Raw genomic sequence first — 6,471 nt, 5'->3', positions numbered from 1 at the left:
ATTTAGTCATTTAGCAGACGCTCTTATCCAGAGCGACTATGTCCCTGCAAGTACAGGGACATTCCCCCCGAGGCAAGTTGGGTGAAGTGCCTTGCCCAAGGACACAATGTCATTTGGCGTAGTCAATGTCACGGCGGAGAATCGATCCGGCAACCGTCTGATCACTAGCCCGACTCCCTCACTGCTCAGCCATCTGACTTCCAGTTCTATTGTATTTTAAATGTGCTTAATCCTACAGTGTGTAATGTCTGGCACCCAGATCAGAACTTGGTCTAGGTGGAAATAATAGCTAAGGAGACACCAATACAATTTACTAAGGACTGAGTACGAGTCCCAACATTTTCTTTCTGGTACCTGCCGAAACCAATACCTATATATAAATATTAAAAAATATATATTTTTGGGGGGTAATGTGGCAGTTTTCCAAGCACAACACAATGAGACTAATGAATATAAGACAGCTTCTTTATTATTACTCGAGGAAAAAAGTATTATTTTTATGTGCTTATCACAAACTTAAAGCACACATTTCAGTGTCTTATAACCTTCAAAGGGCATAATCACCATTGTCATAATAAAAAGAATAAATCTTTGGTGTCGAGGGTATTTCTACAAGTACATGAGTTTGGTGTCGGACCCTATATTTCCTTATTACATTTAAGATGGATTGAGCATTTGTCAATAGATTACAGCACAATAGACGTCACCTGGAATAAAAGCTCTCTACTTTAACTTCCTTGTTGATAAGTGACGCATGGTAGCAACCCAGTGTAGCAGTGTGATGTTGTTCCCCTAGATTATGCACACAAGGACCAATTCAAGGTCAGGTCAAGAGGGGATGTTAATCATTTGATAATGATAATGATATTTCAGTGTGGTTTTTAAAATGTTTTATTACAGATGGATAGCTATGTTAATTTTTGGTCTACAAAAACTTTTTCCATATCTATATTGTACATACATGTGATTGTCAAAGATTTGTATATTTTGGTTTGACCCATCGTGGGTTATCTGTATTTTCACATCTACCTTTTGTTCTCTTCGACCTCACCTTCGGTTAGCAAGGTGTATTGTCCTTGACTTCAAGAATAGTTTGAAAGTTTGATAGTTTGAAAACTGTGGTAATGTTACACAACATGATGTTATTCAAACAACAATGTTTTGTTACCGTGTGGACACTATAAAAATGTATGTTAACAAATATCACAGTGCTCGTTAACTATGGTAGCCTACCGATTGTAGTTTGTGGGGATAGTGTTGAGTACGTTTCCTTGTGCTCAAGCAGGTGGCTGAGGGCTGGGAGTTGCATAAAGGGCTAACATATTTTATGTGTTGTGTCTTCGTGTGCACGCAAATAAAAAAGACTCCAACTTTCAGATCCTCTGTTGCGGCAGTGTCCTATTTGAAACTACACAACGCAGAACGAACCACGCTACACCAGCAACGACAATGGTTTATAGACCGTTATGTTCAATTACTTCCAGGGGGGCGAAAAACAATGGTTCATAGACCGTTATGTTCAATTACTTCCAGGGGGGCGAAAAAACAGGCAGGCCTTATGCAGTGTCATATAGAAGATTGAGTCTGAAGTAAATCTTTTATTTCAATCCACGTGTTTAGAGAATGACTCTGTGCCCTTTGCTCTGACTGCTTCGGCTGTTCCTGCTCAAATCAAATCGGATTTTATGTGCATGGTCGTTTTTTACAAGCCACGTCATGGACAGCTTCACATACATGCCCCGAGAACTGCACCTAAACCAAACTAAACCCCCCCAAAAGAAGACAAGATCAAACGCCCAGGTAAACAGACAGAGACAAATTGAACGAACTTTGGAAGGAGCAATTCAGCGAGGGATCCCCTCCTCCAGAGATGGTTGGAGATCCAGAGAGGCTGAGAGGTGGCGAACAGCAAGGGACAGAACGGCCCCGTCCGTACAGGACGATATGACCCCGTGCCTCCCACACCACTGCACCCTCCCAGCTCCAACGTCTGTCTGAGATCCTGACAACAACACGACTGCCAGCTGTCTCCTCCTACACAAGAAAACACGACCGCGCTGCCCCCCCCCGGTGCTCTAGAAACATCCCGGATCACGCTACAGAGCCAGGGACAGATGCGTGTTGTGACGGCCTGTGTCTGTTTCTGATCGCGACAGACCAGCCTCCCCTCGGTGGGCCTTACAGCATGCTGTCTCCTCTTGTGGAGAGCATCCTCCTATAGACTGTGTCCAATAACAGCGTCCAGGGGGTGGTACCGACCAGGAAACCGCCCACGGAGAAATGAATGTCCTTGTTTGTGAGGCACAGCTGCAGATGGTTGCACTGCCGACTCCATCCGTCCGGAGGACCTACGGGGTTTGTTTTTCTCCCGCTCCATCGTCATCACCTAGTAGACTGTTTATCACTGTCCCATGGAGGAACATCAGTTGGATCAATCAAGGAAGATTCTGATCCTCCGAGATGTCACAGAGACCGGCTGAGGAATGCGTGGGACATGCGATCCCTTTTTTTAGGGGTGTTTAGTAAGCATGTTAAATCATTAGGGTCAACATGGTGTGACCCTGTCGGTCCAAATATATCTCGTCAAACATAACGAAGACCAGATTTGTGTGTCAGCAGGAGTGAGCTCCGCCATGCGACCATATCATTCACACAATATGAGCTGTTGGAGATGTGACATTCCCAACTGCTGAATTTGCAGTTGGAGAGAGAACAACCTCACGCTCGCACATCCGATCCCAGAGGGACTTCGACGGAACACATTCCAAATCCCATCACTGTGTCCTCCGTGATGACGAAGCACACATAGCTCTGCCCTGAAGCACCAGCAAGACAGAGACAATCTCCAATCAGACTCAGATGGAGAGAGTCCGTTCCTACATCTTTTCCAGGCTCCACTTTAGACCAGAGCTTACTGGTTGTCTTCACTGGTGAGATCCAGTGTCTGTTTGTCCGGTGATTCACTCACACGCTGTTGGGGGTACGACCTTGCAAGCCACACAATTCCATTACATAAGAGGAGCCTTGAGTCAAACCAGAGCCAGCGTTTAGGAGCAGAGCACGTCTAAAGTATCGACGTCTCGTCTGATGGATGCTTGCGTGTGAGAGGTCGTTTTCTTTAGATCTTACAACAGGAGGGGCTCTGTGAAAATCACCTGAGCTTTAAGCGCCATGCAGTGCGCCTGGCTTCGCTCTAGTATGTGCCATCACAAAACTATTTTTTTTCTGCCATGTGGGCTGACGCAGGCTCAAACATTAACTCGCTGTTTGAGCACACCGGATAATTAGCCTGTTTTTGGCATCAGACTTGACTAATGACATCTCTTTGGTCAGGTGGGTATTTAACTGTTAAGGTATGCCTGGTTCCCCACCAGCCTGATCTCCCTCGAGTCAGGACAGCCTCCTTTCACATTCCAGGAACATGCAGCTTGTTACGAACCACCTCCGAACTAGTTTTTTATGTGGAAGGTAATTCCTGCTTTCACTGGCTCAATCCGGAGTATTCTACTGACACAGCGACAACGTCACCCAAAGTCCTGAGCTTGTAGGCTGGATGGCGTCGGATGGCGTTGGCTCTCCTTGTCTTCAGTGGTGAAGGGCTTCCATGTAATCAAACACGGTTTGGTAAACAGGGTCTCCCACAGAGTTGTGCAGGAGGCCCGATACCCACTTAACCCAGAGCTGTTGAGACCCATGTAAACGCCTCCAGCCCAGTCCCATCTGTAGCACTCTTTAATGACACCACGTAGTTAACCTTAATGTTTTCAGAAGGAGTGCTGATAAAATCAGTGTTTATTTCTTTTTCAAGCAGACCTGATTACACAAGCCCTGATTGCACGATTAGCACGACAGGAGCACGGAGGAGAAAAAAAACAAAACATTTCGAAATCTTTCATGTCAGAGCGCGAGCGCTCCTCTGTCGTGTGTTTTCTCGATGAGAGGCGTCGCGGCTGTCAGCAACGTGAGCCGCTAGCTGGCTACACCCGCGCCAAACGACACAATCACAGACACAACACAACGGTCCAGCCTGCCAGGCAACCGACACAACACGGCGCCCGGGGTCGCTGCAACCGCGGCCAACTGCGGGACAATGGGAGTGAGACGGATTTATCGGGGGGTGGGGGGGGGTGGGGGGTTGACAGGAAAGCGGGGCGAAAGTAAGAGTTTGTTTGTTTGGGTTGCTGAGGAAGCAGAACTTCCTGTTGTGGACTCCACAACGTACAAACGTTGAAGGGGTTAGTCAGGGTTTGGTTCTGTTGGAGTGGAGCAGAGGGCTCTCCTGTCAACGATGTGCTCGTTTCAGCACGCGTTTCTCCAGCCATCCCTGAGTTGGAGATCCGTGTCTACACGTTACATTTCGTCCCTGTCCTCTGGTGAGCTGCTGATCGGAGACACTTGAGGCATCGCCCTTACGCTTGCTGGCCTTAAGCGAGTGGGCTGTGAAGAAAGAACATCACTGATATATACGTGAAAGTGGCTGGTGGAACTGATCCGAGGTCACTGGAGTCGACTCATATAATGTGTAAGATATATAGATATAGATATAGACTGGATGACTGCGTACATTGAGACAGCAAGGGAGTGGCTCTCGAAGGCTTCACTGCATCTGTTCATGGTAACCGTCAAGGTAAATAGCGAAACTATAAAACACCAGATAACATAAAACACACTGACCTTTCTGTACCACAAGATTAAATGAACCCCGTGACCCACGATGACACTTTCGACAACTCTCTACACCATCTCAGATGGACGCTCGCAATCATCCAAACGACCAACAGAGTGATTGAACAGTGAGTCACTAGACAGTGTGGAGGACGATGGAATTTGTTTCCAATTTCTCTCGAGGGTCCGACTTTGTTCGACATGCTACCGTTCGAGTCGTACATGGCTCAGTGTTTTCGACATTGCAAACAAACCCCACGAGCCAGCACGGTCCACAGGTCTTTTGACTGCTCAAACATCCGTCTCTGCCTCTACTTGATGGATTCATTTGGGTGTTCGTCTAACTGATTCGGACGCACCTGCCAAGCCAGTTAAACATTCACAGACATATCCATTGACTTTTGCGCAGACACGCTTACAGAGCGTGTTGCGTAACAGGAGGAAAGATTGCGAAGAAAATGTGCTTAATTCCATAGGGTGACAGCTTGCTGATATCCCTAATGCATGTGTGAAGCCCTCAGTGACATGTCTGGTCAAAAGGGCTGTACATATTCAATTGGATTTGAATACTGTGGGAGAAACGATGTTTCTGAAGATACAAACATGTAAACCGAACAGTGTCGTATTTCCTCATTTAAAAGGGGAAAGTTCCCCTTTGCTGTCGTGGAAGTTAAATGGTTTGCCACTGTCCCCAAAGTCCAGCAGCATGGGAATAAAAGGAACTACTTAAGTTCGGTTTTTCAGCCAGGTGTTCGCATCCATCAACATCACACGCAACCAGTGTTTATCATTAATGACTGCTTTTTTCATGTTTGCTTCCTTTTGCTCTCGCATCCCTTTGGAGGAGGGCAAAGGTGCAACTCCTCAAGAACCAGTCGGAAAGCAAAACATGGCACGGATTAACCAGCTCATTATCAACCCCCTGCCACTTCACTCCGCTTCCTGTGATTGGCCCGCGGGCCCCCCCCCCCCCCCCCCCTGCTTCCTGCCTCCACATGGCGGACGGGGGACAGGAATGCGAAAAAAGCATCCTGTTTTTCGGAGACGACCGTGTGACCCCCCCCCCCCCGCCCCATCCCCTCCCCCGAGGACGCGGGCAGCGCCGACGCCGAGGGGGTCAGGACGGCGTTGGGGGTCGTGCGTGAGCTGTACGAACGTTTACAGTTCAGCTGGGACGAGGCCCTGCCCCATGCAGGAGATGGGAAAACGCCAGACCGTGTTTGCCTTGTTATTTACACATAGTCATTTTTTAGCAGACGCTCTTATCCTTATTTACCGTCAGTCTGTAGACACTGACGGGTGACTGGGTAGGGATGGTATCCAGACGCGCACAGCTCACCTGGCCGCAGGGAGTCTCGTCCGTGCTCTCAGACAGGAGGCACGACAGGAATGGCACGCGCAGGGGAATCCCACAGCAAGGGGCAGACAGGATTCGGAGGCATCAAAGAAGGACAGTAAGTGGTTTCTGGGCGTCACTCTCACTGCGTCTGCCAGACTTGTACACAGTAAGAGGTCGACTTGACTATCGGGCTACCGCAAAAAACGATGTTCCCGTGGCGCGAATGGATGAGAATTCTCGAAATGATTACGTCCCTTCTGTGTGAAGACGTGTGCGTGATTGTGCGAGGCGCGTGCATTTCTGCTGTGGTCTGTGCGTGTGACGTGCACGCGGGTGTGCTTGCGTTCTGTGTGCGCGTGCGTGTTTTTCTGCCACGCACACGCTTTTGGGGCGCATCATGTCAAGTGCCTCAGGCAGCAAAGGAGAGAACTGGAGATGACAAGGCAGTTACACACCACTCGAGACAG

The sequence above is a fragment of the Hypomesus transpacificus genome, chromosome 2 (assembly GCF_021917145.1).
Source record: "Hypomesus transpacificus isolate Combined female chromosome 2, fHypTra1, whole genome shotgun sequence".
Classification (NCBI taxonomy): domain Eukaryota; kingdom Metazoa; phylum Chordata; class Actinopteri; order Osmeriformes; family Osmeridae; genus Hypomesus; species Hypomesus transpacificus.
This window is presented reverse-complemented; position numbering follows the sequence as displayed.